This window comes from Antechinus flavipes, chromosome 3 (assembly GCF_016432865.1).
Source record: "Antechinus flavipes isolate AdamAnt ecotype Samford, QLD, Australia chromosome 3, AdamAnt_v2, whole genome shotgun sequence".
Taxonomy (NCBI): domain Eukaryota; kingdom Metazoa; phylum Chordata; class Mammalia; order Dasyuromorphia; family Dasyuridae; genus Antechinus; species Antechinus flavipes.
This window is the reverse complement of record NC_067400.1, coordinates 575,627,879-575,652,485: the sequence shown is the minus strand read 5'-3', so window position 1 is coordinate 575,652,485 and position 24,607 is coordinate 575,627,879. Positions and strand designations below refer to the sequence as shown.

The following is a 24,607-nucleotide window of genomic DNA, read 5'->3' as shown; positions in this document are numbered from 1 at the left end:
ATGTATGGTTGTGAGAGTTGAAATCCTGCAGAATCTATGCTTTTGAGTTGTGGTGTTGGAGTAGACTTTCAAGCAACCCTTGGACAGCAAGGAGATCGAATCAGTCAATATTTAAAGAAATTAATTCAGACTATGCAGTCAAATATTGAAATTGAAGCTTAAATACTTTGGCCATACAATGAGAAGACAGAACTCGTTGGAAAAGACTGATGTTGGGAAAGATTAAAGGCAGAAAGAAAAGAGTTTGGTAGAGGACAAGATGTATAGTGTCATGGAAATATTGAACGCGAGCTTGGACAGTCTCTGGGAGATAAGAGAGGTTAAGAAGACTTAGGCTAAGGACCATAGGGTAACAAAGAGTTAGACATGATTGAACAATGACAAATATGGGCAAATGAGAGGCTTGGACTAAATGACCTCTTCATTTCCTTTCAGCTCTAAAGCTATGATTCTTGATTCCTTCTAGCCATGGCTTTCCAAGATTCTATCACCCCAATGTTCTTCAGTCTAGCTCTGGGTAGAAAGCTATCCAGTGTCTAGTCTCATCCACTCCTCCCTTTCAGCTCCAGGACTGACTCTTTAGGCAGGAGATAACCAGTTTCTTCCTCTACACAATGCAAGATTAGTCTGCAAGAATTCTCTTCTAGCTCTCTACCCATTAAAGCATTAAAATGCTTTCCTTCTTCCTCTCTAGATTGGCCAGAAAGGCCTACTTCATCTGCTGTAGAAAATTTATCAAACAATCAATAAACAATTATTAATAGCCTATTAGGCACTATGCTAAGCGCGCATTTGGGGGGAGTACAAAAAAAGCAAAAGATGGTCCCTACCCTCAAGGAACTTACAGGGGAAAACACATGTATTTACAAAACAAATTATATATGGGATAAGATAGAAGGGTTTAGGATGTGGCTGACACAAAGTTGAGCAACAGGAGAATGCAAAAATAGGCAAAGACAGTCCCTGCCCTCAAGGAGTTTACAATCTAAAGGGGAGTAACATGGAAACAAATACATACAAAGCAAATTATATGCAAGATAAAAAGGATAAAAAATTTAAAAATATAATAAGCACCTACTATGTGTTAGGCACTGTTCTAAGGCCGCTTTCTACCTTACCATGTAATGGGGGACACAATAAGCAAAGAAATACATACAAAGCAAGCCATATAAAGGGCAAAATAATTAACAGAAGGCAGGTATTGGAATTAAGTTGAGCAACACTTGTAGAAAATGGTCCAAACCTGGAGGCAGCTGAAAACCTCTCCCCAGTCCGGAGCAACACGACTCCCTTCTCCCAAAGTCTCTCGAGCGTCCAGCGTCTGAACTGACCAAGTCTCCCCTGAGGGGCGGGACCTTGAGGGGCGGGGCGAAGCGGGGAGGGGCGGGGGCGCGCGCATACTCGCCACCTGCCTACCTCAGGACCTTGTACAGCCAGAGAGTACTGGCGGCTCGTTCCACCATTTTTTGCTTCCCTCCTCTTCCTCTTCCTTTCCTTTTTTCCCCACCTTTTTTTACTCCTCCTTTTTCTTTCTCCTCTCTTCCCCCTCTTCCCTCTCCTCCTCTTTCTTTCTCCGTACTCTCGCTACTTCTAGCACCTTCGTCCCCGCCCCCTCTATCCCCGCCATGTCCCTGCTCTCCCCGTGGACTACAAATCCCAGCATGCCCCGCGGCGGACTGTCGTCTCCTCCCCTCTCCTAACCGTCCCGTGCCGTTCCCCCGCCCCGCTCGGGGCTGACTGCACAAGCGGCGGCGGCGGCAGTGGAGGCGGAGGCGGCCGAGGCGGCGGAGGGGGCCGCTGGGCAGGTGAGCGTGACTTCCGGAGGAAACGGCCGAGGCGACGGCTGCTGCCTGGCCGAAGGGTCGAGGAGGTGAGTGAGGCGGGGGCAGGAACGGGGGGCCTCGGGGTTGGGGGCCGGGGTAACGGCTCCCGGGCGCTGCCCCGCGGGGCTGGGTCGAGGCCGAGGGCCGCTATCCGCAGTCAGATCTCGACTCCGCTCCACTCCCCCATCTCGCGGGTGCTTTTGTTCGGATCCACCCCGGGGTGGCCGCGCGGGAGCCCCGGGCCCCGAAGGGACGGACGGCGACGGATCCTGTTACCGTAACTGGAGCGGATCAAAGTCCAGTCAGAAAACCCAACCAGCCACCCGCTACATCCTGCTTCTTTTCGTCCGACGCCCGTTAGGGCTGCGACAGAGTTCGTAATTGTCTGGGGGTCTTCTTTCCTCGAAAGACAGGCGCCCCTGGGTGGCCTAGGGCTCGACCTCTCGGCCCAAGGGACCTCGAGGCAGTTGTCTGAGCTCCTGACCCATGGTGGGGGGCGTTGTTGGAGTAGGCCCTTCCTGCTAGACTGGCTGCTCCTAGAGGCTAGGGACTGTCTATTGCCCCCTCCCTCTTTTTTTCATCCTGGCGATTAGCGCCTAATACAAGCTTGTTGACTGACACCTTAGACCCATGCATCCATGAGACTTCTTACTCGGGGAGGATTTTTGAGGAAGGGTCAGGGCTAGGGCCCCAAGAAGATTTGACCCTTGGGAGCCTGAGAGCATGGACGTGCTGAAGGTCTAAGCTGGAGGAACAGAGTAAGATACTTGTAGCCACTTTTAGTGATTTCTAGGCCAGCTAAGGCAGTTTCCTATTCATTGAGGACAGCCTTCTACTTGGCCCTTAGCCCTGCCTCCTCCCACCCTAACCATTTTCCTTTACCGATCTTGTGTAAAACAAAACAAAATAACAACAAAAAAAGTTGAAAGAATGAATTAAAGCCTCATTTAGAGAGAAATCAAAAACTCAGTGATTTAAGAAAACCAACAAAAAGGGCCCAGTACACAGCTTACAGTTAGGAAGTCAGAAGTTGTTTCGAAGGAAGAGAAATATGAATTCTTACCAGAAACTGGCGAATGCCATCTGTCCAAAAGAAATTGGATTACCTTTAAGACATTCTTTAAAAAATGCTCCATCAGTATTTTACTCAGCATATTAATATTGAATATTACTGAATTCAACTTAATGGGAGGCATTCTAGAGCATTTAATTTTTTATCACTTATTTAGTATTTCTTTTCCCAAGTCTGGAGAAGTCTGTAGTGTCCTTTAGATGGCAACAATAAGTTTCTATATGTTTTCAGCTTATGTTGGGAAAACTTAGAGAAGGCAAGTAAGTCTTATGGCTTGGGTGCACTTGCTGGGAACTATTTCTTGGAAAAGGGAGTTATGTACTTTGAGATCAGTAGACTACATTACATTTGAATTGTATAGGATAAGAATTGTATTCACTTGGGTTGGAATTTTCTGTGACCCCATCCCATTTGTGGTTTTCTTGGCAGAGATACTAGTGGTTTGCTATTTTCTTCTCCAGCTCATTTTACAGATAAGGAAACTGAGGAAAGCAAGGTTAAATGACTTGCCCAGGGTCACACAACTAATAAATCTCAAAGGTTATATTTGTGACTTCAAGCCAGGCACTCTTATCATTTTGATACCACCTGCCCCATAGGATGGGGAAGAACAGAAATTTAGTTCATTTCCTTTCTCAATCCCTACCCCCTTAAGTCTCCCATTTGCCTGCCTTTAACTGTTTGATAGTTGAGATTGACATCTCAATACACATAGGTAAAAAATCCTTTCTGCTCTCCACCCATCTTTCTTGAGAGAGTTGCCTCAGAATCATTTGAGATTTTGGAAGTTTTTGAAGGCATACCATGAAGATGATGCTAATGAATGAACAAATCATTGTAGCCCATCAACTGTCAGAGATAGGTGATGTTGGTATGGCAATCACCCTACTCATCTTGAATCAGAACATTTGATGAGGAAACATCTAATGTAAGAGGGAAAATTGCTCAGAAGATGAAGAAAGGTTGGGAAAAATTAAAATTTTGTGGCTGCAAAGCCATAAGAGACCCAATTTTGGGGAACTGCAATGGAAAAAAATTTTAGTACAAGGCAGTGTGGTACGCTGGGTAGAGCACTGGTTGACTCTCGAGTCAGAAGACCTGGGTTCAAATTTTGCCTCAGATGCTTGAAAACTTATCCAAACTATCTTTACTTCCTTGGGCCTCAGAGGTCTGGTCTGGTTTTAATGGCTGCGTCCTCCACCATTGTTTTCTCTTAATCTACTTTTCTTTTGCAAATCTTGTGAGGCTCTGCTCTTTTGTTCAAATGCATTTAGTTGCTCCCTTTTGGCTGAGAAATTAAATAGAAACTCTTTATTTTAGCATTTCCAGCTTAATCTGATCCCCAAATATCTCTTCAGCTTTATCACCCATTTTTGACCACTATGTAACTTTCAGGTCAGCCTTACTGCCCCCCATTTTCACTTCTTTGAGCCTTTGCTCCTAATACCCTGCCTTCCTGTAATGAAGTCATAGCCCCTCAGTTTTCCTCCTGCTCTGTCTCTGCTTGTTGAAATCCCCTTTCTTTTAAGAATTTATTCAGGTGCCACATCTCCATGAAGTTTTCCCTAATTCCCTACTTCTTCCTTACCTGGAAGTGATTTTCTCCTACCTCAGATTTCTAGTGTCACTAGGTAGACACTTAATAGATATTCCTGGAATTGTATTGTGATTCCATTGGACTTGGGCCAAGGGACAGCCATTCTTACTGTAAATGCTATGGATTTCAGAAGGCCTGCAGGTAGGTAGGTAGTTCAGCCTGGTAGTTTTGATGAATATTACTTTATTAAATAGGTATTTATTAACAGATGTGTTAATGAATATATTTGAAAAGCTCTCAACCTTGAAATACTACAGAGAAGAACTGTCTATATCTTTATTTAGCCCATTTATTCACTGTCCTCTGTTTTTGGTTCCCTGTTGTGTGCTGTACTGAGATGAAATGATTTTCCTTACCCTCTGGGAGCCTTCAATCTAATGGGAGGGCAAGGGAAGTAAGGTACACAAATTCATAATACATAATAACATAATTACTATCAGGGGAAAAAAATGTGATAAATAAGGAGAGAGGAGGTTCAGAGTAGTTAAGAGAATTGGGAAGAACCTGCCTGCTTCCTTTAAAGTTCTTTTTCTGAGTACATGAAATCAATTCCAAACTGGCAGTTAAGACCTAGATTTATGTCAGTGCAGCCATGATATGATCACCCAGAGTAACTTTTATCCTTCTTAATTTAAAATTTTCCTTGATAAGGAGGCAGCTAGGTGGTGCAGTGGATAGAGCGCCAGCCCTGAAATCAGGACTGAGTTCAGATCTGGTCACAGACACTTAACACTTCAGCTGTGTGACCCTGGGCAAGTTATTTAACTCCAATTGCCTCAGCCAAAAAAACCAAACAAACCCCAAAACATATATGGATGAAAATTTTCCTTGATCAAATGTGTGATGTGCCGATGCTAGTTAATAAAATTCACATTGAGTTTTTAACCTGTGGAAGTTGTTTTTTAAAATTTTAGTATGCTCATATGATGGGATTTCTTTTTAAAGTTCATTACTGTTTATCTTGTTTCCACAGCAGTTGAGCTATTTTGCACTTTAACTGCAACTCATTGCAATACATTCTTATAAGTTAATTGAATAATAAAAGTATAGACCTGTATGGAGGCTGATCCAGGTATGGACAGATAGCCAGTTTAGTGATTAAAGACAAAAGTCATTTACCTCCTTTGTAAAATGAGGGTGGTATTCATGATCCCTACCTAAGGTCTCTTTCCAGCACTCAATTCTATCATCAAATGACTTGTTTGGATTTTCAGTTTTTTATGGTCATTCTTTTCAACTGAGCGGTTTATTTTAAGCTTCTACTGTGTTCAGAAGTGGCTAGGGTGCAGTGCCTGGAAGTTAGGAAGATCTGAGTTCAAATGCAGCCTCAGGTCACCAGGGGGGTGACCCTGGGAAAGTCACTTAACTCTGCTTCAGTTTCCTCATCTGTCAAATGAGCTGGAGAAGGAAATGGCAAACCACTGTCAAGAAAATTCCAAGTGGAATCACAGAGTCCCACAGGACTGAAATGACTGAATTGAAGTGTGTTCAGGGACATTCTTTTAGTTTGGGGGGTGAAATATAAATAAGCTTTATCTCTGCCTTCATAGCACTTATATAATAAGTAAGGGCTCTGTGATACCAACCAAGTAAATATCATGGGAACTGGAATTTAAGAGAGAAGAAAGAGGTACACATTGACATGGTCTGTGAGTAGTTTGGAGGAGTGATAAATGAATGTACTTGGTAAGATTATGCTGTTAGTGAAGTCTTACTTGTTTAACTTGGTCAACAAGCAAGGAATTCCTCTCATGAGATAGCACTTTAAGGTATGTAATGCTTTACATTTTGATTTGATGATGTTGTTGATAATGATTAAACCCTACCAGGTGTCATTGATTTCCCTTTATTTTTCTCTTTGTTCTAACCTAATTGGACTTTTAGCTATTCATTGAACTCAGTTTGCCGTCTCCCACCTTTATGTTTGCTTAGTCCACAAATAATTTCCCTTTTCATTAGCTTAGCATAATCGGATACCTTATAGATTCGGTCTTATGCCAACTCTTTGTGATCTTTTTTGATCTCCCAGGAGTAAATGACTGTTGTTTCCTCAGATTTTTTTCCCTATTTTTTTTTGCTTTTGTCTCTTGCATTATGGTTTATTCCTTTACAACTCTCGAGTATGAGTGAGAAATAATCTCTTCTTTGACAGTGGTTAGCGGTTTATTGAATTTAATTTGTTAAACATTTATGCTAATTAGTTTTATTAATACCCCAGTTAACTTGACCTCTCTGGGGCTCAGTTTCCTCATTTATAATGAGAATGATATTCTTAGTCTTCTAATGTTACTATGTATGACCAAAGGATGCTTCTAGGAGACAGCTGACTGGGATGCTCTGATCATAAAATAAAAGCACACATTTATTTAGCATCTTATGGTTTACAAAATGCTATATAAATAAAAACAATCCAAATCTGTACTCTGATAGTTCATTATGGTGAAAGTTAGGACAGTAGCGAGTTCTGGCAAGCTCTACTAAATTGGGCATGTTAGGCCAGGCTAGATAAATAAATGGGGAGAAGCTCATCAACACGAAGTTGGTCACTAGGTAACAAAGTCTTTGGCAACCATGAAAGGAAAGTCTCTCCCCATTTCTAGGACAAGTATTCAAAGCAAATAAACTCTGAATAGTAGGTCAGGGGCAGCATCTTCACTGGTACTAAGGTGAAACACTTTGAGCCTACATAGAAAAGGACTGATCTGATCATATTTTGTTGGTTGGTTTCCTTTTATATCAAATTGATTCATTTTGGAATGACTAAAATGAAGGTCTTAAATTAGTAGAATTTCCATTAGAAATTTAATATCCCATACATGTCTTCACTCTTTTGGGGTACTTAGTCTTCCATTTCAGTCCTCTGGTTGCTTAATTATGTGGTAAAAGGATCCTGAATTCTGGCTTAGATCCTACATCTGGAAAGATTTATCTTGATGATGGACTGACTCGATGTGTATTGATTGAAATCATCATTAATTAAGTTTGGACAAGCCCATCATGAGGTTGGATACCGCAATGAATTTTTTAATTTCAGCAATTCCTAGAAAAAAGTTGCAAGGATAGATAGTTTTGTTGGAAGAGGAAGGAGTCATGCCTGATGAAATCACTTGGCGTTCATGTCTTTTTATTTATTTATATATATATATGTATATAATTTTATTTTATAATAACTTTATATTGACAGAATCCATGCCAGGGTAATTTTTTTACAATATTATCCCTTGCACTCGCTTCTGTTCCGATTTTCCCTCTCCCTCTCTCCACCCCCTCCCATAGATGGCAAGCAGTCCTATATATGTTAGATATGTTGCAATATATTCTAGATACAATATATGTTTGCAGAACCGAACAGTTCTCTTGTTGTACAGGGAGAATTGGATTCAGAAGGTAAAAATAACTCGGGAAGAAAAACAAAAATGCAAATAGTTCACATTCATTTCCCAGTGTTCTTTCTTTGGATGTAGCTGCTTCTGTCTATCATTTATCAATTGAAAGAGTTAGGTCTCTTTGTCAAAGAAATCCACTTCCATCAGAATACATCCTCATACAATATCGTTGTTGAAGTGTATAATGATCTCCTGGTTCTGCTCATTTCACTTAGCATCAATTCATGTAAGTCTCTCCAAGCCTCTCTGTACTCATCCTGCTGGTCATTTCTAACAGAACAATAATATTCCATAACATTCATATACCACAGTTTACCCAGCCATTCTCCAATTGATGGGCATTCAATTTCCAGTTTCTAGCCACAAATAGGGCTGCCACAAACATTTTGGCACATACAGGTCCCTTTCCCTTCTTTAGTATTTCTTTGGGATATAAGCCCAGAAGTAACACTGTTGGATCAAAGGGTATGCACAGTTTGATAACTTTTTGGGCATAATTCCAGATTGTTCTCCAAAATGGTTGTATTCGTTCACAGCTCTACCAACAATGCATCAGTGTCCTAGTTTTCCCGCATACCTTCCAACATTCATCATTCTTTTTTCCTGTCATCTTATTGGTGTTCATTTCTTAGGTCAGTCAAGAACTGGAAAGGATTCCAGGGACCTCCAGCTGATTTGGCCTCTTTTGGTTGCTATTTCAAATGAGAGAAACAACATTCAGAAGGATTAAGTTTCTTACCCAAGATTGGGTGGGATCAGAGTGACTTCTTAGTAGAAACCCAGTCTTCTGACACCAAGGGTAGTAGTTCTACCACTGCATGATAAAATATTGAGCTATCATTTGACATCACAGATTGTCTGAAAGTCATGATTTTTTGGAGCATATCAGTCCAACATGAGGAAAAGCTTCCTAAAAATGAGAGCAAAAGGTCTGGGTCTTTTTTTTTTTTTTTTTTTTTTTTTTTTTTTTTTTTTTTTAGCTAGTGAATTGCCCTTCCTGAGAGTATTCAAGCAAGAATCTGCGTGAGTCACATTTCATGGTAGGGATTCATTTGGGTTGGTCCCTTTTACCTTTTCAGATTTGATGATTCCTAGTTTTGCCAACTAGAAAAGCATCACAAAAGAATTTGCTATAAGCATATAGTTGGCGTTTTCTCATGGCTTTCAGTCCAAGTGTACATTTCTTTATAAAGTATTCTGTGTCTATATTAGTTCATTTGAGCATTTCCTTTTTACAGTGAAAGAAGCTGGGGCTCAGAATGGTGATCATCCATATAGTGAATATGTATCAGAGCTGGACTTGGACTGGCTCCTGCTGTTTAATATGTGACATAGGCAGAAGGCAGCATCTTCCTGTGGAGAGGTTCAAATTCTGGCTTTGCCATTTACTGCCTATAATTTTGAGTAAATCACTAAGTTTCTGGGGCCTCAGTTTCTGTAAGTTGATGGATTTAGATCATGCCCCTTTCAGCTCTAAATCTAAGATTCTGTGATCTCCTGCTGTTGTGTCAGAGTACAAGTTTGAAAATGAAAAGTATTTCTTTAATGGTATTGATCTTTGACCCTTCCAAAATTAGAAGCCTTTTCTATACCTTATAGGTTTGTTATCAAATCGAAAGGATATAATGACCGTTTTGAAAAACAGAAAAAGAACCAATAAAACTGAAAAACGATATTTATTCCCATAGCAGGGATTTGTTGCGGGGGGGGGGTTGTTGTTGTTTTGCTTTGGAGAGAAACTGATTAAGAATTATTACTTGACTGAATGTAAATCAGCACATGCTATGTTCACCTTTTTCTTTTTCTTCTTTTTTTTTTCTCTTGTGGTTTTTCCCTTTTGTTCTAATTTTTCTCTCCCAACATGATTCATAAAGAAATGTGTATTTAAGAAAAAATGTTCGTGTGTAACCAGAAAAAAGAAAACAATAAAGAAGGGAGGGAAAGAATTATTTCTTTAAAATTTTTAATTAGTAAACATCAACTTTTATTATTCATATTTTCCATAAATTTAAGTTAAACTTAAGAATATTCATGATCATCAAACATCAGTAAGATTGCTTTGTTAGATCTCTTACATATTAACCTCACTCTTCAACAAGAGTGTATCATTCATTCAGATCTTAGAATACAAAATTGATTGATTGTCTTGTGTGATTGTCATTTTAGTAAACAAGACTGCCAGGAAAAATGAGCCATAAGTAAAAGAAGTTAATTGAAGAAAAGAGAAAGATGGATTTATAACCAAAAAACTTCTGAGGTATTTAGAGAGGAAGTGAAATTGTGGTGTTTTGTGGAGGCAGACAAGGAAGGAGATGGTTGGATTAGGAGAGCCTTTACACGCAGACTTTGCAACAAAACTTCTCTATGATGTGTAAAATATCAAATATGGATTGTGCCCACATGAGGGTTTTGACTTTTTAACTTAACATCTTCTACTTATTATATTTAGCTAATGAAATAAAAGTGATAAGACACTATACAATAGGATACCAACTGAAAGAAAGTCCTTTTATGGCTGAATATTCAGTGGTACGTGTGGCTGTTTAGAGTGTGGCTATTGAATTTATGTTGAGTCAGCTAATCTATTTTGAGGTAAAAATGTTCCTTGATACTTCATTTGGGTGTTTACAGAAAATAAAACTAATCTTGAATCTCAGATCTTGGTACCATGCATGCATGGTTTGTCTAAGGCACATTGTTATGTTAGTACAATATTTTATTTCTACAATTTTGTATTCTACAACATATATTGGCTAGAAAATAAGGAATCAACATATAAATGTGAGTGAAGCCAGTCAGTATTTATTAAACCTATACACATGCTTAGCTCAGTGAGAGGTTTTATAGGGGCTGAATGTACAAAAATTAGATTTAAAGTCTGTTCTCTTCAGTTCCATCGTTTTTCTCTTTGGAGGTGTATTGCATCATGAGCTCTCTGAAATTGTGATTGAGCATTGTAGCTTGATGTGAGACCCCACGTCTCAAACTTGTTTTATGTTACATTATTATCCTTATTGTATTGTATAATTGCTCTCATTCTGTGGATCAGGGAGGCTTACTCTTTTTTGGTGTCCCTTTTGTAGTTATAGCAAACCTAGGATTTTCTCCTTTTCAGATGTTTTTTAAATGATTCTAAATATATAAACTGAAATAATAGGATTTCAAAAGAAATGACAGATTAGTGGAATATAAAGATGTAAATTTTTTCACTTCCTAGTTCACAGATTCTCTGAAATCTATTCTATCAACTTGTTCCAGGTTATGAGCCCCTGATGTAGGAAGAAAAGAGAGGTTCATGAAGGGTCTGTGATTAGACAGGGATGAAGATTCAACAAACAAGACTGAGAGGATGGTCAGAAAGGTAGGGAGAGCCAAGAAGGAATACTGTCATAAAAACACAGAAGAAAGCAGCCAGAAGGTGATCAGTAGTGACATGCTGAAGAGAGATTTCAGAATGAGGATTGAAAAAAGGTTATCAAATTTGGGAGTTAAGAGATCCCTGGTCATTTTGGAGAGAGCCATTCCACTTGAATGATGGAATCTGAATCTAGATTGCAGAGACAGAGCAGGGTAAGTTTTTCAGTTTTTCTGAGAATGGGAGAAGAGCTGTGAGAATAAGGATAATCTACATGTTTGTAGCTGCTTAGAGGGAATTGTAAATAAGGAAAGACTGGAGATAAGAGAAAGGAGAGGGGATGAGAGGAAGGGCAGAAGTCTGCTGGACCAAGTTGGAAGGGGGGGATGAGTGAGATCAGATTAGAGTTGGGAGAGATTTTAGACAGCATTTAGGCCCAAACCACCCCTTACTGAGGCTTAGCTCAGTGTAGGGACAGCCAAGATCCCACATGTGCTTCTGGGAACAGTTGTGATATAAGCCCATTTTCTGACTGTAAATCTATTGCTTTTTTCTATATACTGCTGTCTCTTTTTGTATACATCATTCAGACAACTACATAGAACAGTATAATTGTTTTCCTAAATCGTGCAGTGCCTTTTAGTAGACTTGAATTGTTTGAATTCAGTGACTAAATGGCCCCACCTTCCAAAATTCTTTTTGGAATAATTTTTAATGGTGATCTAAACCATTTGGTAAATAAATACTTTGTTAACTTGTCTGGGCCTCTCAAGGCTGTCAGAGCTGGGAAAGTGTGCTAGGGCAGTTGTGCTAGGCAACTGTTCTCTCTTAACCAAAAGATATTAAAATACTGTGGTGAAGATCCCGGTTACCCTCATTTATAATTTGTGAAGTCAGAGTTGTTTTTGTCATGATTGAGGTGTGAAGCAAACATTTTTTTAATTAAAGCTTTTTATTTAAAAACCATATGCGTGGGTACTTTTTCAACATTGACCTTTGCATAACTTTCTATTCCAAATTATCCCCTTCTTTTCCCCCACCCTCTCCCCTAGATGATAGGTAGTCCAATATATGTCAAATATGCTAAAATATATATTAAATCCAATATATGCATATTTATACAGTTATCTTGCTGCACAAGAAAAATCGGATGTAGAAAGAAAAAAAATCTGAGAAGAAAAACAAAATGCAAGCAAACATCAACAGAAAACGTGAAAATGCTATATTTGGTCCACACTCTGTTCCCGCAAACCTCTTTGGGTTTATTATGGCTTTCTTCATCACTGAACAATTGGAACTGGTCTGATTCATCTCATTGTTGAAGAGAGCTATGTCCATCAGAATTGATCATCGTACAGTCTTGTACTATACATGTATAATGATCTTCTGGTTCTGCTCATTTCACTCAGCATCAGTTCATATAAGTCTCTCCAGGCTTCTCTGCAATCATCCTGTTGGTCATTTCTTACAGAATAATAATATTCCATAACATACATATACCATAATTTATTCAGCCATTCTCCAACTGATGGACATCATTCAGTTTCCAGTTTCTAGCCACTATGAAAAAGGCTGCCACAAACATCTGGGTCCCTTTCCCTTCTTTCTCTTTGTGATATAAGCCCAATAGAAACACTGCTGGGTCAAAAGGTATACACAGGAAGCAAACAATTTTTAAAATTTTGCTGAGCTCTTTGCGATTTATTAACTTCCTAGAGATAGTAGATTTTTCTTGGCCATTGCTCAGTTTCATTGCTATGTAATGCTGGGGTAAGGAGGCATAGGGAAAACAAGGTGTACCACAGCTCCAGGGTAGGTGATGTAGAAGAAATTCAGGGGAAGCACAAAATTTATTCTTACAAATTTTTAGGAAAAATACTATTATTTGACATTTTGTAAATAAGAGACAAGTTTGGTATATCACTTATTTTGGAATCTCTAAATTCTGCAGTTTGTGTCCAGGTTAGAACATAATTAATGGTTAATAAGTCTTTTCAGTGCTTGGCTTGTAGTGCTAGGAAGGAATTTTTTTTAGGTTTCTGTTTTGCATTTGAAAGACTTTGGTTTAATTCTTGTGATCAGTATTTCTAAATAGGTCTCTAAGTCATACACTATGAGTCCCTAGATTTGTAGGTTTTTGGAGATCCTTGCAATCCTGAGTAAATCATTTCACCTCTCTGGGCATTGATTTCCTTGTCTGTTAGTTGAATCTATTGAAGGACCTTTCCAACCAATTAACTAGTATTTTTATTAAGCATCCACTATGTGCCTATTAGGCACTAGAAATGCTGAAATTTTTCTATATAGGAACTCTTGAATTAAACAATGTTTTTTTTTTGTTTTTTTTTTTTAAGGGATGTGAGAAACAAGGCCTCTAAGAAATACTCAAAATACTTAGATCTTAGGTTTCTAAAAGTTTAAAGATGAAACCATAGGTAGAGTAATATTTTTGAATTACAAGATTCTACTGTTTCATGAAAGATTTTTATCTCCAGTTGCATGGAGGGTTAAAATGTCCAGGTTGGTTTCCTAGCTCTATCAAATATTTTTTACTCTTGGATTTAAAAGAGTAAACTAATTTTTCTAAGAGTGATACTCCTAGAATTTAGCTATGTTTTCTGAGAGAAACTGGACAAGCATGAATTGTTTCTATTTTTTATCATTGAACCACACCTTTTCAGATAGCTATTCATAATACCACTCAGTGTTTAACACAGTGGTCATAAGTTATGCAATGTTTAACTAAAGGGAGGAGCTGAACTTTCTTGGAGGAGAAAATTAACACTTTTTATGTTAACTTTCTTGTAGAATGCTAAACTTTGAACAGTTATAGTTTAAGGTTTTTTGAATTTCTAAGTATAACTTTTCTGAATTGACTCTTAAATTATGAAGTTAAGCTACTTTATTTAAAAGTAAAGGTCTAATCACATTAATATTTGAGTATTTCTTTTATAACAGGCTCTTTTACCATCTCAACTTGTATGTACATTCTTTTTTTTTCTTCCTGAGGCAATTGGAGATAAGTGATTTGCCCAGGTCACACAGCTGAGGTGTTAAGTGTCTGAGACCAGATTTGAACTCAGGTCCTCCTGACTTCAGAGCTGGTGCTCTATCCACTCCACAGCTTAGCTGTCCCTTATGTACATAATTTTAACAAAGTAGTAATCTGCTCCAAACTTATTCTGTGACCCGAAATTCTTATTTGTAGCTGAAACCTCCCTCTCCTCAGTATTTGCTCCTTGAGAGCAAATTCGTTTATTTTTTATTACCAGCATTGAGCATAGTGCTTTGCACATAGTAGGCTGTAATATAAATAAATGGTTTTTAATTCATTCATTCTGAAGCTGACGTTTAGTGTTTGATAGTTTGCAAAGGATTTCTTTATATCAACCAACCCTTTGGGGGTAGGGTGTTGGAGTGGTTTGAAATGTCTTTTTGAAGTCCTCGAGCGTCAGAGTTGGAATTGTTATGGAAAATTCTACTGTTGTAGCCTCATGCTCCCATGTCAGCATTGGCTTTCTTCACTTCTTGTGTTTGTTCCAATAGTAAAAATCCGTGTGTAAAGATAAGTATCTATTCTTTCTTTCTTTCTTTCTCTTTTTCTCTTTGTTTCTCTTTCTTTTCTCTCTCTCTCTCTCTCTCTTTCTTTCTTCATTTGGGGTTAAGTGACTTGCCCAGGGTCACATAACTAATAAGTGTTAAGTATCTGAGGCTGCATTTGAACTGACTCCTGACTTCAAGGCCTGCTATCTAGCTGCCTCCTCTATTTTTCTGATATCTTCAAGGGATGTAGTCCAAATGCTTGTCATTTTTAATTGGTCCAAGTTGACTTTTTAAGATTTAAATAACTAAAGCTTCTGATTTTATAGTGAGAAGACTTTCTTTTTTAGGGAATATGAATTTGTTGCTTAGGAATTTCAAATCTGACTTGTGGAGAAGTTCTTTATTTTTCTAATTATTTAGATCTGATGACTTTATTTGTGTGAAAATATTTTTATAATTGTATTTATGTATTTCCTAGGTTTGTCTTGGCAGGTAGACTCTGAAATATTGTCTACAATATTTAAATCTTTTTATTTCTTGCTGCTAGGCTTTGTTAGTAATGGAGAGAAGTGTTGTGATTTATGTGGATTTATTTTATATTCTGCAGTTTTGCTAAGGTTGTTATATCAAGTAGTTTTTTAGCTAATTCTCTAGAATTTTCTGTCATCTGCAAAGAATGATAATTTTTGTTTCTCTGCTGCTTATTTTAATTCCTTTTCTTTCTTTTTCTTCTCATTGCTAAAGTAGCTCTTCTCAGCAATACAATGATCTAAGACAATACCAAAAAACTCATGATGGAAAATGCCATGCACAATCAGAGAAAGAACTATGGAGTTTGAACATGGATTGAAGCGTACAGTTTTTACTTTTTCTTTTCTGATGGTTTTCCCTTTTGTTCTGATTTTTCTTTCAGAACATGACTAATGTGGAAATATATTTAAAATGATTGTATACATATAATCTATATCAGATTGCTTGCTATGTTGGAGAAGAAAAAAATTTGGCAATCAAAATCTCATATAAGTGAATGTTGAAAACTGTTTACTTTTTTTTTTTTTTAAACATGAATAATTCTTTGTTTTTACTTGTAATTGAAAAAAATACTATTAAGTGGGGGAAAAAAATTCTCATTCATTATGATAAACCAAGATAAATTCTTCTAATGTAAATTTCTTTCTTTTCTTTTCTTTTTTTTTTTTTTTTTTTTTTTTTGCCATCTTTGTATTGATGGTATAGTGGCCAATATAAGTCAGACAGATGATTCAGTCAAATCTGTAACACATGTTTGTTGGCTGTTTACTAATTGCTAGTACATAAAGAAAGCAAAAATGGCCTTGCTCTTGAAGAACCAGCTTTTTAATGGGAAAAATACACTTTTTTAAAGTGTATAAATCAACGAGGTACATGGGAGATCTGTACCCAGAAAAAGGTGACTAAAGCAGAGGGGTTTGGGAAAATACTGGAATAGTTGAAGTACAGATATTACTGCAGGGCAGCTGATCAGTCCTCTACCTTTCTGTCTGTGGGGAGACTGGACTTAAACATATATTTCTATAAAGTATTTATCCAGTCAGGTTTACTTCAGAATGTGGTACAGCTGCTGGATAAATGGGGAATCTATTCTGGTTTATACAGTGTCTGCCATGGAGAAGTAATTATTTAAGACATTTTGTTAACTAAGAAATGGAAACTGAAGAGATTGGTGGCCATAATTTGGAGAATGATTAGACAAAGTATATTAAATGAAAGTCATAGGAAAAAGCTCTTGTACTGTAAGAGATGATGAGGGATGACATATTTTGTTTTATGCATTTAAAAATATTCTGAGATTCATGACAAAAAACTTTAAGAACCCCTGACTTGGAACTGTTAGTACTGTTAAATGAAGCAGAACAAATGGAAAAAATGCAGATGATATAGATGAAGCCGATGAAAAAATTATGGCGGGGACGGACCTTAGTGTTTACTGAGTACAAATCATTCATCTTACAAATAGGGAAACTGAGACTCGGGTTAAATAACCTACTTAGGTCATAAGTAAAAAGTTAGAGATGCCAGGACTTAGAACTAAGTCACTCAGACTATTTGTGTTTCAGCAATAAACTTTTTTCAATCTTGTAATTTTAAATTTAAAAAGCCTTTCTGAAAAACTGAATTCTTCATATTTGCTCAAGATCTGACATGGACCTATTCCCAGTTAATCATCAATCAGCAGACAAATTTTCCATGCTCATGGACTCTTCTAACATTTTTTGTTGTTCTGCTGCTTAATCTCCCATGACAGTAGATTTTGATTGAGTAGTAGGAAATCTTTGTGATAGCTCTCCTTTGTCAATGCTAAAATTTAAATGCCTTTATCTACGAACTTTTACTGATTTAAAGATTTCTCTATCTAGGGGCGTCATCTGGCTCACAGGTGAATAGTTAAAGGTCTTTTGAAAGTTTACACAAAACGAATTTCTTAACTTCCAGTCCTTGAGTCCATTGATTTGTTGGCTTTAATCTGGTTTGTTGTTGTTGGTGGTGGTTTTTGTTTTGTAACTGGTACGTTTTTAAATTTAAGGGAAAAACCATTCTTTTTCCTCAGTAGTATCTTGCTGGGGAGGAATTAGTAAAGTATCTTTATGTTGAAGGAACTAGAAAAATGGGGCAGTCAGATTGACAGAGTGCATCAAGTTCTGGGCCTGAAGTCGGGGAGATTCTTTTTGTGTTCAGATCTGGCCTCACATTTATTAGCTGTGTGACCCTGGGCAAGTCACTTAACTTGTGCTCTGGCTTCCACATCTGCACAGTGAGTTGGAAAAAAGGATTGGAAAACACTCCTATATTTTGCCTCAAAAACCCCAAATGAGGTCACGAAGAGTCAGACATGACTGGAAAATGACCAAACTTAGTTCAATGACTGAAAACCACAACTAGAAGAAAGACTTTGTGGCTATACTGGTAGGTGGCCTCTGGGACTGAGGAGCTTGCTCAGGATCTGTGTGCCGGCTTCTTTTCTCACCTTGACACTATTTTCCACTGGGTGGCAGTAACTTTCCAGTTTTGAATCACGGAGCCATTCCATTGGTCCATTGAGGTCTGGCCCCCTTCTCTGAAGCAGTCCCTCATTGCCACCAGCATGTAACCTGTTTGGGTTATTGCAGTACTCTGCTGATCAGTGGGTTTTTCCTGGGATATAGAAACTGAGAGTTGAAAAAGACCCCAGGGCTGGCGTCAACTCCAATCTTTATCCCTAATCATGAACATTGTATAGCATTTATGACTCATGGCCATCAATCTGTGGTTGAAGATTTCTGGTGACAGGGAACTATTTTCTGAGACAGACTTTTCATATACACCTCCCCAATCCTGTGCTTGGAAAGTTATTTTTTTTTAAACTAATATGTAAACTTTACTTTTTATTCTAACTCAATTTAGTATTCATTGTTTTAACCTCTTGAGATTTTGGGGGGAGCCCTATGACTCATCTCACTGATCAAATTGGACATCATTTTTTCCTCTTATCTCATGTTTTCTCTTTTCCTACCTAAAAAATCCCAAGATTCTTAAAACACTACACCATTGCTACTGGAAGCAATTCAAAGAGACAAATTGTAACAAGTGACACTTGGGGTAATGTAATGCTTAGAGTGGGGGCAGCTAGGTGGCACAGTGGTTACAGTGCCAGCTCTGGAGGCAGAAAGGACCTGAATTCAAATTCAACCTCAAGCACTTACCAGCTATGTGACCCTGGTCAAGTCCCTTAATAGGTTTCTTGTCCTTAATTCATTGGAAAAGCAAATGGCAAGCCACTCTAGTATCTTTGCCAAGAAAATCCTATGGTCCATGAGTGGAATTGATCACAATTAAATGACAACAGGTTTGTAGTCAGAAACTTTGCTGAAACTATAGTTTCAATTAGTATATTTGTTGATTAAGATTTTGTGGATTTAAAATAGATTCCTTTGTGTTTATGTCTATAAGCTGTAAAGTTTTTAGCACAAGTATTATACTTTATCAAAAGCTTTTCAGGTGTCTGGGCACGTAGGTGTAGGGGGATAGAGTGCCATCCCTGGAGTCACAGAGAAGTGAATTCAAATTTGGCCAGAAACTAATTAATTGTGTGACCCTGTTTACCTTAGTTTCTCATCTGTAAAATGAATTAGAGAAGAAAATGGCAAACACTCCAGTCTCTTTGCCAAGAAAATCCCAGATGGAGTTTCAGAAGTCATGACTGAAACAATTCAACCACAAAATATCAGGCATCTAAGTCAGATAAATCTGTATTTTGAGATGTTTTTATTTCTAATTGGATAATTTTTAAAATTTTTCTTTATTTCGATAGTTTTATTTTTCCAGTTATACATAAAGAGAGAGCTTTCAATTCATTTTTGTAAGATTTTGAGTTTACATTTTCTTTTCTCCTTCCCTCTCTCGTCACTCTCCTCCTGAAGACCATAAGCAATATAATATGGATTATACCTGGGCAGTCATTTTAAATATATTCCCACATTAATCAAGTTGTGAAAGAAAAATCCAAACAAAAGGCAAAAGCTATAAGAAAAAACTAACAAAAAAAAGATAAAAATAGTATGTCTAAATCTGTATTTAATCTCCATAGTTCTCTGGATATAAAAGACATTTTCCATTCCACGTCTTTAATATGATAAATTATATTACTTTATGTAAATTGAGATTGATTGTGATAAATGATTGATGAATTTCTATAGTCTGTCACAGGATTTTATTTAAAATTTTTAAATTGGTATTCATTTATGATATTGATCATTTATTGATTCATTTATTGATATTGATTTAAGTGTCAAAGCCACATTTATCTCAAACAAAGGATCAGGCAGAATGCCTTTTTTCTCAGTTTTGTGAAAAATTTGTTGTAGTGTTGGTACTAAAACGCTCTCTAAAAGTTTTGTAAATTCTCCTGTGGATCCAACAGGAAAGACCATATTTTCCCTCCTTTAGTATTTCCTTTACAGCTAAGTTCTTTTTCTGAGTTTGAATTATTAAAAATCTCCATCTGGTCTTATATAAGTTTGGGCATTTTATGTTTTTTGAAGGTATTCTATTTTATATTCATAGTTTTGTTAGCATGTAACTGTGCATAATAGATTCTATTTTTTTTTTAAATAAATTTTTTTATTTGTCTTCTATTTTCCTAGCTACCCCAAATATCCTTCTCCTTGCTCCTCTTATCCCATATAACAAATAGTCCTTTTTATTTTTTTAACCTTTTTTTAATGTTTTATTTTATTTTTTATAAAGCTTTTTATTTTCAAAACATATGCACGGATAATTTTTCAACATAGACCCTTGCATAGCCTTGTGTTTCAGATTTTCCCCTCCTTCCCCCACCTTCTCCCCTAAATGACAAGCATTTTTTAACATTTTAGGAAAATATGTTTTCTTTATTTTTTTATAATAGTTTTTTCCCCCAAATACATGCAATGATAGTTTTCAACATTCACCTGTGCAAAGCCTTGTGTTCCAAGGTGTTTTTCCTTTCCCTTCCCTCCCTATACAGCAAACAGTCCAATATAGATTAAACAGGTGCAATTCTTTTCAGTATATTTCCATTTTCATTTTTCTGTACAAGAAAAACCAGATCAAAAGGGAAAAATAAAACACCAGAAGGGGGGGAGGGGAAGCAAGCAAACAAACAACAGTAACAAAAAAGGTGAAAACTCTATGTTTTGATCCACATTCAGTTTCTATCGTTTTCTCTCTGAATGTGGATGGCTTTCCATCACAAATGTTTTGCAATTGCTTTGAATCCTCATTGTTGAAGAGAATCAAGTCCATCAGAATTGATCATTACATAATCTTGTTGCTGTGTAGAATGTTCTCATGTTTCTGCTCACTTCACTCAGTATCAGTTCATGTAAATCTCTCCAGGCTTTTCTGAAATCAGCCTGCTGGATCATTTCTAATAGAATAGTAATATTCCATAACATTCGTGATACCATAATTTATTCAGCCATTTCCCAGCTGATGGGGAAATGGCTTAATTTCCAGTTCTTCGCCACTTCTAAAAGAGCTGCTGCAAACATTTTTGCGCATGTGGGTTCTTTATAGAAGATCGGATTTTCATAAAGCAAGAACTATCTCTTTGTGTGTGTGTGTGTGTGTGTGTGTTAGTCACTCCCTAATAGATAAATGATCAAATAATGTGAACAAACAATACTTAAAAGAACTCCAAATTATTCCCAATCACATGAAAAATGTTCTGAATCATTAATAAAAGATATACAAATCAAGATAATTCTGAGATTTTACCTTATGTTTTTGCATATTGCATATTGGCAAAAATGACTAAAAGTGGCAATAGACAAAGTTAGAGGGAATCTGGGAAGAGAAGTTCATTATACATTACTATACTATATTTGTTGGTGGAGCTTTGAAATGGTACAACCATTTTGGAAAGCAGTTTGCAGTTATGCAAATAAAATGGTTAAAATGCCCTTGCTTCTTGAACTAGAAATTCTTCTTAGAGGATTTATACCCCAAAGAAATCATTGATACATCATTTATTTATTTATTTACAAAACATGTGCATGGGTAATTTTTCAACATTGATCCTTTTATAACTTTTTGTTCCAAATTTTTCCCTCCTTCTTCCCCTCCCCCTCCCCTAGTTGGCAGGTAGTCCAATACATGTTAAATATATTAAAATGTGTTAAATCTAATATATGTATACATATTTATACAGTTCCTCTTGCTACACAAGAAAAACCAGATCTAGAAAGAAAAAAAAACCTGAGAAGGAAAAAAAAGCGTGAAAATGTTATATTGTGGTCCACACTGAGTTCCCATAGGCCTCTCTCAGGGTGTACGGCTTTCTTCATCACTGAACAGTTGGAACTGGTTTGACTCATCTTATTGTTGAAGATAGCCATGTCCATCAGAATCAATCATGGTATAGTTTTGTTGTTGCCCTGGATAATAATCTCCTGGCTCTGCTCATTTCACTCTGCATCAGTTCATATAAGTCTCTTCAGGCCTCTATAAAATCATCCTCCTGATTGTTTCTTACAGAACAATAACAACATACCATTCATATACCATAAGTTATTCAGCCATTCTCCGAGAATTGATGGACATCCATTCATTTTCCAGTTTCTAGCCACTACAAAAATGGAAGCCATTGATTTAAAAATACAAAAACCCTCATATACAACAAAATACTCAGCAGCAGTTTTTGAAATAGTTAAGGCTTGTAAACAGTAAATGTCCATCACTTGGGTAGTGGCTAAACAAAATGTGGTACACAACTATAATAGAATACTACTATGCTGTAAGAAATGATGTCTGTAATGAATACCAGGAATGAGCTAATAAATTAATGCCCCAAAAAAGTAAGCTATGTTATAAAAAAAAAAAAAAGATAAATACGGTGTCTTACTGTAAATTCAAACAATGTAAATTGAGAAGGAGGGGTAGTTTTAGGAAAGAAGATGAGTTCAGTTTTGAATGTTTGAATTTGAGGTGCCATTTGGAAAGAGCTAATAAATTAATGCCAAAAAAAGTAAGCTATGTTATTAAAAAAAAAAAAAAAAGATAAATATGGTGTCTTACTGTAAATTCAAACAATGTAAATTGAGAAGGAGGGGTAGTTTTAGGAAAGAAGATGAGTTCAGTTTTGAATGTTTGAATTTGAGGTGCCATTTGGATATCCAAGTATAAATATGTAATGGACAACTTGGAGTTGCAGGACTAGCTTTGAGGAAGAAAATATTAGAATTCATGGGCATAATTGAATTAGTTGGTTTTGCATCAACTGTTGGAAAGCAAAGACTGAATATGTTTTGGGAGCAGTTGTAATGTTCATACTAGCTTTCTGGAGGACCTCAGGATCAGCCTGAGTCTTTTTGTCTTAATAAAGAAGTGATGAAGGCAGAACAGCCACCACGAAGCTGGTGAAAGATGGAATGTCCCTCTTCCAGTCCTTCTTAGCCCTTATATACCTTATTACAATTACATCATTATAGCATACTATGAAGAGAAGTTCCAGATAAACAAAAATGTTTTTTAGTAATATTAGAGATGAACTCTGAGAAGATTTGTAGGAAGGAGAGTAACTTGGCAAGAGATTAAAAAATGACAAAGATTGGGATCAAATAGTTAATTGGGACAAAAATCTTTCCAAGAATCTCTTAGCAATTTCTTGTATCTAAGGAACTGATTAAAATTTATATATTGTAAGAGCCAATTCCCAATAGTTGTAAAAGATCAAAAGATAGGAACAGACAGTTTTCAAACAAAGAAATAAAAGATAAAACCATATGAAAAAAGTCACTAATAATTAGAGAAATACATCAAAGCAACTTTGAGGTTCTACTTTGTACCTATCAGACTGGCAAAAATGTAGAAAGAAAATGATGGGTGAAAAGGTTGTAAGCAAAAAATATCCTCAGGCAAGTATCTCTGCCTTTCATGCATATTGATTTCGAAAACCACAGATTAACATGACCTATTTTGGTATTGTATTTTTATTTGCTTTTTAAAACATCTCCCAGTTAAATTGTGATGTGGTTCTGATCTCCACTTTTTTATTTCTGGACTAGTTTTAAAATTCTTGAAGCAACCCTTAGAAACTATACCCTTAGAATTAGAAGCTTGAAAATATTTTTGGCCCTTTTCTTTCCCTGGTCCAATTAATTAACACAGACTGTATCTGATTTGCCATTTCTAGCTTGAATTTGGAGCAGTGAATATTTCAAAAGAAGAAAGTTTTCACTTGATTTCAGGAAAAGTTTACTAATAATTAGACCAACCAAAGGTAGAATAGGATGTCTCTGCAATTGTCAGTTTCTTCTTCATTGGAATATTCCAAGCAAAGGTTAGATGACTACTTGATTATTTCGTTGGATATTTGGTTAAGGAGAATTTTTTAGGGTGGTAATGGATTGATTGGGTGGCTCCAAGGCTGCAAAGATAAAGAATGAGAAAAGGATTCTTTGGACTCTTTTAAGAATTGGATGAGTACAAACCTAACCTATGCCTCAGTTTCCATATATGTTAAATTAGAGAATTGGTCTTGATGTTCTCTAAATCTCATAATTCCAAAATTTGCTGATTTATGATAATTTGAAAACAGAGTTCATCATGTCCCTTTTCTGAAGACTTTTTTTTCTGCTCTAGCAGGCTGAAGGTATGGGTTAGTTAAGAATTAAACCCATGGAATACCAAACAAGCAGCAAGGCCAAAGTTAGTCAAATTATTAGGTGGTATTAGAAATACAGAGATCAAAGTCTGAGGAAGAGAGGAGGCAGAGAAGTGGGATGATGAAATATCAGTGGCTGAGCAATAAGGAAGGTTTTTATGCTTGTCAGTCCTGGGTGAAGATCCCAGTTAGAAAGATAACTCTCAGTTGTCTTAGTAATATTCTTGCTAGTGTTGACATTTCTAGTATACTAGAAGTAGAGAACATTCTTAAAGTTTGGAAAAGAAAAATAGAAAAAAACGATATTTTTGGAATAGGGAGTAGCAAACTTATGTTCTCATTACACTGAGAGGCAATATGGTCTGAAAACTCTGGTTTTAGAGGGCTTAGATCAATTTGTAGATGTTAATTTAAACATATTGGACCTTTTTAAAGTGAAGTGTAAAATAAGTTTTAGGTTAGCCTCAAAGATGTCTTCTCTATCTCTCTTATGCCTCTGTCAAAGTTTAAAAACTGGCCTAGATGGATCTTTTATTCAGTCAACATTTATTAAGAACTAGCTATGCCGCCCTTTAATCGAGTATGTCATTATTAGATCTGTATCTCTTTGGGAGAAGAGGGGAAAATGTAACAACTTTTTTTTTAAGTCGTATTTTATTTTTTCGAATACA

The 24,607-nt window shown here is 36.8% G+C and overlaps 1 protein-coding gene across 1 annotated transcript in view; it reads left to right on the top strand.

Moving 5' to 3' along the window:
* Window positions 1-694: 694 nt before the first annotated feature.
* The window catches only part of PHACTR4 (phosphatase and actin regulator 4), a 102,346-nt gene continuing 78,433 nt past the window's right edge, over window positions 695-24,607 (top strand). Inside the window, exon 1 of the mRNA XM_051988041.1 lies at window positions 695-1,870. The gene's annotated coding sequence lies outside the window, so the exon portion shown is untranslated. The remainder of the gene's footprint in view (window positions 1,871-24,607) is intronic.